This window comes from Triticum urartu, chromosome 1A (assembly GCF_056163025.1).
Source record: "Triticum urartu cultivar PI428250 chromosome 1A, HENAU_Tu73, whole genome shotgun sequence".
Taxonomy (NCBI): domain Eukaryota; kingdom Viridiplantae; phylum Streptophyta; class Magnoliopsida; order Poales; family Poaceae; genus Triticum; species Triticum urartu.
In genome coordinates, this window is record NC_141873.1 from 202530294 (window position 1) to 202539780 (window position 9487).

The window sequence follows — 9487 nt, forward strand, 5'->3', positions numbered from 1 at the left end:
AGAGACCTTGAGATTGAGCTTTGGACTAGCTTTGCGACATGTAGTACACCGGTTGGTGAAATGACCGACATCCCGAAACATCTTAGGCCAAAAGTAGCTCTTCAAGAGCGTGGCGAACATCTTGTCGCATCCGAAGTGTCCCATTAAGCCTCCTCCATGAGTTTCCTGCAAAAGCAACAAATGGAGAGAGGACTCGGGAATACAAAGTTTGTTAGCTCTCATAAGGTAGCCATCTTTGATGTAATAGAGTTCCCAAGATGTATTCGACAAACACTTGGCATAAGGAATGGCAAAAGTTGCATCATGCTCAGATAAGTCTTTGATATGCTCGAAGCCAATGACATTTAACTCAAGTTGCGTGACAAGCATGCAAATGCGGGAAAGAGCATCTGCTGCTATGTTTTCTTTACCCTTGATGTACTTGATGACATAGGGAAAAGACTCAATAAATTCACTCCATTTAGCATGACGCTTGTTCAACTTAGTTTGTCCCTTAAGATACTTGAGAGTCTCATGATCGGTATGAATGAGAAACTCATGGGGATGAAGGTAGTGTTCCCATTCATGCAAAACACGGACTAAAGCATATAGCTCTTTGTCATAGATGGGATAATTGAGTTGCGCTCCGGAAATTTTCTCACTAAAGTAAGCTACGGGGCGCTTCTCTTGCGTTAAGACACCTCCTATGCCATTACCACTAGCATTGAAATGAATTTCAAAAGGCTTGTTGAAGTTGGGTAAAGCAAGCATGGGAGCATGAGTAAGAAAATTCTTAAGCTCATTGAATGCGGTATCTTGGGATGGTCCCCAAACAAAAGGTGCATTCTTCTTCCTCAAAGCATGCAAAGGCGAAGCAATGGTGCTAAAATCCTTTACAAAGCGACGATAGAAACCTGCAAGGCCAAGAAAACTACGCACTTGATGAAAGTTGGTTGGTTGCGGCCAAGTCTTAATAGCATTAATCTTGGACTCATCAACATGAACACCCTTAGAAGAATCAACAAAACCCAAGAAAATGAGCTTATCAACACCAAAAGGCATTTCTCCATATTAGCATAGAGTCGCTCTTTTATAAGAGTTTGCAAAACGGTGCGGACATGGGTGACATGCTCCATAATAGATTTGCTAAACACAAGAATGTCATCGAAGTAAACCACAACAAATACACCAATGTAAGGGCAAAATACATGATTCATAAGGCGCATAAAAGTGCCTGGTGCTTCCGAGAGACCCATAGGCATGACTAACCACTCATACAAACCAAACTTGGTTTTGAAGGCGGTTTTCCATTCATCGCCCTCTTGTATGCGGATTTGATAGTAACCACTTTTAAGATCAATTTTAGAAAATATAGTGGCACCGCTAAGCTCATCAAGCATATCATCTAGGCGTGGAATGGGATACCTATAGCAAACGGTGATAGCATTGATAGGTCTACAATCGGAGCACATGCAAAAACTACCATCACGTTTTGGCACAAGAATGACCGGAACGGCACAAGGGCTCAAACTTTCACGCACATGTCCATGGTCTATGAGATGCTTTACTTGCCTTTGTATTTCTTTTGTTTCGTTAGGGTTGACGCGGTAGGGAGCTTTGTTTGGAAGTGGCGCTCCGGGGATGAGGTCGATGCGGTGCTCAATGCCTCGAAGTGGAGGTAGTCCCGGAGGTAGCTCATCGGGGAAAACATCTTGAAATTCCTGCAAAAGAGAAGACAACACTAGAGGAAGAGTGTGAGAGGTGTTAGTTTGTGGTGCATTGTCCTTGCACACGAGGAAATAGTGTAGGACACTAGATGGGTTCTCACACACTTCTCTCATCTCACGGGTGGTGGCAAATAGAACTAGGTTCTTGTTTTTGCTCATCGTGGAGGCACTCGATTTTGGTTTGTGGCGCTCACTCTCGTATTGGTGGCTCACTCTCTCACTATGATCTCCATGATGGGTGGCTTGCTTGTCGGCGTTCACTTGACTTGGCGACATTGGACGGAGGATGTACTCCTTGCCCTTCATCTTGAAGATGTAGTGGTTCGTTCGACTGTTGTGGACGACTCCTCTATCGAATTGCCATGGCCGTCCAAGGAGAAGATGACAAACGGTCATTGGAACGACGTCGCACTCCAAGGTGTCTTCGTAGGCGCCGATCTTGAAGGAGACTTTTACTCGGTGCTCGACTTGGATAGTGCCGGAATCACTAAGCCATTGCACTTTGTATAGATGTGGATGCTTCGTCTTGGGTAATTGGAGCTTGGAGCAAAGTTCTTCACTTGAGAGATTGTGACAACTCCCTCCATCGATGATGACCTTGACGGATCGTCCATTGATGCCGGCCTTGGTGTGGAATATGTGGCATCGTTGGTCTTCTTCTTGGTGATGTTGGAGAGTCATGATTTGGAGACAACAAGTGCGGGACTCGAGTCTTCATCACAAAAGACTTGTTGATACAGGGTTGCCCAATCTTCATAGAGGATTGGCTCTATGTTGCGAATCAACGCCACCTGAAGGGTACGGAGGAAACCCTCGATCCCAACCAACAACGTTGTCGGGTAAAGGATAACTAGTGCAACCTGACGAGACCGAAGCTAACTATTGCAAATGCAACAACCAGCGACAAGTATTTGCCCAACCACACTCTTAGTTCCAATCCATGCAACCACGCACGAAGTTGGAAGCACGAACTGGTCGCCGCCTCAATGGATGCTGTTGTAAAATCACAAAGTGAGTTTACCCTCTCACAAGGCAAGATTACAAGAGCTAAGGAGGAAGTGAACTCTCAAACAATATTCTGGTTGCACTTAGCTAACCTATGCTGAAATCAAATTGCCAAAGAGTTGTGGCTGAAGTGGGGGAAGGGGTATTTATACTAGGAACAGCCCTCCTAGTTTAGGTGTGAAACCAGGCCAAAAGAGGGGCTCGAACTCATGCTAACCAGCTGGTCAAGGGAGCAAACTGATGGAGCCTCGCGCAGCAATTAATGCCCTAGACAGCTTGCATTGGAACTCTCATATCCTTTGACTCAGGACTCCAAATGATGCACCGTTTGATTTTCCTGAAAGTAGACTTCATATGCTCTCCATTTTGTACTCCCAGACATGTCGGGTGCTCATATATTTGCGTTGCATGATTCAGCAAGTTCTGGGATGAATTCTGGAACTGCACATGCAACAATAGAGTGTTGAGATGGCTTGCTATTCTTCCTTGCGGTGTAACTAGTTGTCCTTGTCACCAAAACAAGGCTTTCATCAGAGTTGAAACTTGTTCTCTTTAAACTTGTTGAATGGGCTCTAAAACTTGGTTCTTCATGTGCTGAATGTTGTTGGTTGTCCTCGACATTGTACCTAAGTAAAATCAGCACACGAGATTTAGGAAGTATAATGTTCTCATGGTCATTTGAATTATGATAAGCTAGGAGCGCGTTCACCTCTTGTGCTATTTGTTTGGCACGGCTCCTTGTCATGGGACCCAAATAGATCTTCTTTGTAGAAGCTTCACTTGATGGCTGAGATTTATCATCAGGAGAAGATGATAAACAAGGTGAACCTGGGATGTCCTCATCATCCTCCCCCTCTTCAAAAGGAGTCGTCCTCGACTCTTGACTCTCTTGATCGAAGCATGGAGACAAATCAGCAATGTTGAAAGTTGGACTCACAACATAGTCTTCAGGAAGCTCGATTTTGTAAGCATTGTCATTGATCTTGGCCAAGACTTTGAATGGTCCATCTCCACGAGGCATTAGCTTGGATTTGCGCTTCTCTGGGAACCGATCTTTGCGCAAATGTATCCAAACCAGATCTCCGGGCTCAAAAGTTACCTTCTTGCGATTTTTGTTTGCCTTAGCAACATAGTACTTGGACTTCCTTTCTATCTCTTCTCCGGTCTTCTCATGAATCTTCTTCACATATGCAGCACGCTTGGAAGCCTCCATGTTACATCTCTCTCGCAATGGAAGTGGCAGCAAGTCAATTGGTGCAAGTGGTTTGAATCCATATACCCCCTCAAACGGGCACATGTTTGTGGTAGAGTGAACTGCCCGATTGTAAGCAAACTCCACGTGCGGCAAACACTCTTCCCACTCCTTCAAATTCTTCTTGATCATTGTACGCAGCAACGCTGAGTGTGTGTGGTTCACTACCTCTGTTTGCCCATCATTTTGGGGGTGACACGTTGTTGAAAAAAGCAACTTGGTTCCTCATTTTTCCCACAATGTTTTCCAAAAGTAGCTCATGAACTTCACATCTCGATCTGAAACAATAGTCCTTGGCATTCCATGCAAGCGAACAACTTCCCTGAAAAACAAATCAGCAGCATGTGAAGCATCCTCGTTCTTGTGGCACGGAATGAAGTGTGCCATTTTTGAGAACCTATCAACCACAACAAAAATTGAATCCCTCCCCCTCTTAGTCCTAGGCAGTCCTAAAACAAAATCCATGCTAATATCTTCCCAAGGAGCATTTGGAACAGGTAGGGGAGTATATAAACCATGGGAGTTCAGTTTACACTTAGCTTTGTGGCATATGATGCATCGCTCCACAAATCTCTCAACGTCCTTCCTCATATTTGGCCAATAAAAGTGATCGGCCAACAGCTCATCAGTTTTCTCACGACCAAAGTGTCCCATTAATCCTCCTGCATGTGATTCCTGCAACAACAAAGGCCTAACCGACAAATCTGGAACACACAACTTGTTAGCCCTAAAAAGGAACCCATCATGCACATGGTATTTATTCCAACCTTTCCCATATTTACATTTTGCATATGGTTCTGAAAATATATGATCAGTGCAATACAGTTCTTTTAAGCTCTCAAGTCCTGGTACCTTCACCTCTAATTGTGTCAAAAGAACATGCCTACGGGACAAAGCATCAGCAACCATGTTTTCCCTTCCTTTCTTATACTTCACAACATATGGGAAAGTTTCAATGAATTCTACCCATTTAGCATGCCTACGATTCAGTTTAGCTTGGCCTTTCAAATGTTTCAAGGCCTCATGATCAGAATGTACAATAAACTCTTTAGGCCATAAGTAGTGTTGCCAAGTTTCAAGCACTCTAACCAAGGCATACAACTCCTTATCATAAACAGAATAATTCAGTTGTGCACCACTCAGCTTCTCACTAAAATATGCTATTGGTTTTCGTTCTTGCATTAACACACCTCCAACACCTATTCCATTAGCATCACATTCTATCTCAAAAGTTTTAGTGAAATCAGGTAGAATCAGCAAAGGTGCTTCAGTTAATTGTTTCTTAAGCTCAAGAAATGCTTCTTCTTGTGGTGCACCCCATTTAAAGGGAATTCCTTTCCTTGTCAATTCATTCAAAGGTGCAGCAATTGTACTAAAATCTTTCACAAACCTCCGGTAGAAACCAACAAGGCCATGAAAACTTCTCACCTAGCTTACATTCATTGGAGTTGGCCAATTCTTGATTGCTTCCACCTTAGATTCATCCACTTCAATTCCCTGTCCTGAAACGACATAGCCAAGAAAAACAACCTTGTTTGTGCAAAAGGAGCACTTCTCAACGTTAGCATATAGTTTTTCTGTCCTTAGCACATTCAGCACTTGTTTTAGATGTTCAATATGTTCCTCAATGGATCTGCTATAGATAAGGATGTCATCAAAGTACACAACAACAAATTTTCCAATGTAAGCTCTCAAAACATGGTTCATCCATCTCATGAATGTACTTGGTGCATTAGTTAATCCAAAAGGCATGACTAACCACTCATACAACCCAAATTTTGTTTTGAAAGCAGTTTTCCATTCATCTCCTTCTTTCATCCTAATCTGATGGTATCCACTCCTCAAATCAATTTTAGAGAAAACAGTACAGCCACTCAATTCATCAAGCATATCATCTAACCTAGGAATAGGATGATGATACCTAATAGTTATAATATTGATAGGCCTACAATCCATTACCAATCGCCATGTGTCATCTTTCTTGGGCACCAAAATCACAGGTATAGCACAAGGACTTAAGCTTTCACGCACATAACCTTTATCTAAAAGTTCTTGTACCTGCCTTTGTATCTCCTTTGTTTCTTCAGGATTGGTGCGGTAGGGAGGTTGATTCGGAAGTGATGCTCTTGGAATGAGGTCAATCTGATGTTCTATGCCACGCAAGGGAGGTAGACCAGTGGGTACTTCCTCCGGAAAAACATCCTCGAATTCCTGCAAGACATCACAAACAGCACTAGGGAGACATGTTAAGTCGTTAGCTGAAAGAAAAGCATCTTTGTACACAAGTACAACGACCACTTCATTTGGGTTGAGCCTCTCATCTCTCAGTTCTGATTTGGTGGCTAACATTACTAAGTTCTCTCCCTCTCTTTTATTCTTCTCTCTCAGATTTGGCTTGTGGCACTCACTCACCGATTTGTGGATCTCTCTCTCGCTCTTTTTCTCTTCCTCTTTCTTACTCACTATTTTTACTTTAGAAACTTTCTGCAAGTGCTCAACCATGATTTGTTGGGGTGTCATGGGTCTAAGCACCAAGTCTTTTCCTCTCCACTTGATGGTGTATTGATTGGTTCTGCCACAATGTTGAGCTGAATGATCATATTGCCACGGTCTGCCCAACAGCAAGTGACACACCTTCATTGGCACCACATCACACTCAACGGTGTCATTATAATCTCCAATCTTGAATTGCACCTGTACCATGTGTGTGATCTTAATCTCTCCACATTCACTCAACCATTGTATATGATATGGATGAGGGTTGTAGCAGCTTTAGCCCAAGCTTATCACACATTTCTTTGCTTGCAAGATTGTGACAACTCCCACCATCAACAATTACCTTGCATACCTTGTCTTGCACTTTGGCTCTTGTTTGAAACAGATTGTGTCGTTGTCCATTCTCAGCTTCTTTGATCTGCACACTCAAAACTTTAGTGACAACAAGAGAGGCCCCTTGCTCATAATCACAATAGATTTGCTCATCACCATCTGAACCATCACCATCTTCAGTTTCTTCTTCAGGTTCACTACAAGACTCATATTCTCCATTCTCGGTGATCAGCATGGTACGCTTGTTGGGACAATCCTTCTTCATGTGGCCACGTCCCTTACATGTAAAGCACTCTATCTCACTAGTTTTCCCCATGGAGCCAATGGAGGATGAACTAGGAGCTGCAAATTTGCTCTTCTCCTTCAAATTTGATGCATCATTTCTGCTCGTGGCTCCATGTGCATGGGGCTGATTTCCACCACCAGAACTAGTCATAATACCTCGACCAACGTTGAATTGAGGTATAAACTTACTCCCACTTGATGTAGCTCGAGCTGTGAAGGACGTAGTTCTGTTTTGCTTCGAGTCTTCTTGCAATTGACGTTCAGCCTTAGAAGCAAGATGTACTGGCTCTACTACATTACGATATGGCTGCAAATCAACCACTCGTTTAACATTAGGATTCAGCCCATAGAAGAACCTTGCCATGGACTGCTCCTCATCTTCATGTATGTTGGCTCTTATCATTGCCTTCTCCATCTCCTTATGATACTCCTCAACTGATAACTTTCCTTGCCTCAAATTCTGGAGCTTATCAAAGATGTCACGTCTATAATGCCTTGGGACAAATCTTGCCCTCACCTCTCTTTTCATTTCTATCCATGTAGCAACATCAGGCTCTCCTTCTTCTTCTCGCTGAGTCTGAACTTGCTCCCACCAAATTAGAGCATAGTCTTCAAATTCAAGTGAGGCCATTGCTAATTTCTTCTCTTCAGAGTAGTTGTGCATGCAGAAAATCTTGTCAACCTTCAATTCCCATGTGAGATAACTTTCTGGATCAGATCCACCATCAAACTTGGGCATGGTAAATTTCAGCTTTCCAAACCTCTCCACCTCCTGCCGTCCACGACCATAGTTTCTACGATGATGAAATCTGTCATTCTGGTGCATGCCTTCTTCATCTTCATCAAACTCATCTCCACTACCTTCATGGTGCAGATTTGCTCTTCGGTGGCCTCCTCTAAGACCACGACCAGCAGCAACTTCATGATGACCACGTCCATTACCATGATCATTTCCACGTCCGGGACCAGGAGGTCTCATGGCATGGGGACCAGGAGCACAGTTTCTTCTAGCTTGTGCATTGGAGGCAGCACCTTCCCCATCAGTTACATTTTGTTCTTCACCATGGACACTTGCATCTTCTCGGTTCTGACGAAGCTCTCGCACAATATCAGCAACAATACCAGTCCTCATGGCTGCCTTGTTCTGAGTGAGTTGCTCATCAATATTACCCATAAGTTGCTGCAAATCTCTCGACAACTTGTCTTGCTTCTCTTCAATTGGGTCAAGGCTATTTCTGAACTCTCGGCGTAGATGATCACGTAATGCGTTGAAGTGAAACCGTGTGACAGGCTGATTGAGATGCCCATTTCCTTCAACATCATACTCCTTTTCTTCACCTGCCATGGTTAGTTCTCCAAAAGCCCTATAGTACTAGAAGCATATATGTGGATAACAACTCAATCTCACCTCACTTACCAACCGAAGCTCATGTAACTTCCAAATGAGAGCAGAATCATGCTCAACCGTGGTGTCGGTGGTTGGTATATAAAGAGTGATAATCAAGCGAATACAAGTCTAGGGTTGCACATGCGGGGCTGTTTGGTGGAGTTTGGGTGGGGTATATATGTAGCAAAAGGTGCACTAATCTGCAATCTAGATATTGTTGAACCAAGTAATCATCCACACAAGATTCTAATGCATTTAGTTGCTGAATGGGATATATGTGAGGTACATGCAACTCTCGCCAAGGAATCAGATTTGCTGCAAGCAAGGATTGAAGACTTTTCACACTTGACACGTTTCAGCTCACAACACAAACATGGATTTCTCAAGATATAAGTGAAGAACAGTCCCAAGTTTTCTCTCCTTTGCTTCTTGCACACACTTTCTTTCTTTGGGCAGATCTCTCTTTTTTTTGCTTTTTTTTGCTCTTTTTTTGACAAACTTTCAACAAGGGACTTGGATCTAAACACACACTTTGGGGGAATCACGAAAATCACAATAGATGAAGTCAACCAACAAGAGCATGCAGCTGAAACTTTGGCAGCAAACACACACGAACTGATCTGATTTTACTGGGTGGAAAAGACAATGGGAATAAGATCTAACAAGGATGAATGGAGATCACACAGTGCGGGCTTTTCAAAATGCACAAAAACACTCAAAATGGACTCCGAATGACAAAGATATGCATGATTTGGTGGAGGATGCAGATCTGAAATCTATGCACGAAAATGAACACGAACACACAAGATTGGATAGGGGGGAAACTCAGCAACTAAAAACAAAGATCTAGTGGACAAGAACTTGATAAAACTCACCAAATAACAGATTAAAGGCTACAAAGGGCTAGGTAAAGGGATTTTTTTTGTGGGGCTATTTTCTGGACTTTTAGGATGAACAAGAACACGAACTAACCTAGGGATACAAGATCCTACCGTGTCAACCGAAGCTCTGATACCAAGATGA

The 9487-nt window shown here is 43.1% G+C and overlaps 1 pseudogene; it reads right to left on the bottom strand.

Moving 5' to 3' along the window:
* Window positions 1–3102: 3102 nt before the first annotated feature.
* LOC125532809 (uncharacterized) lies at window positions 3103–8422 on the bottom strand (annotated as a pseudogene).
* Between the last annotated feature and the right edge of the window lie 1065 nt (window positions 8423–9487).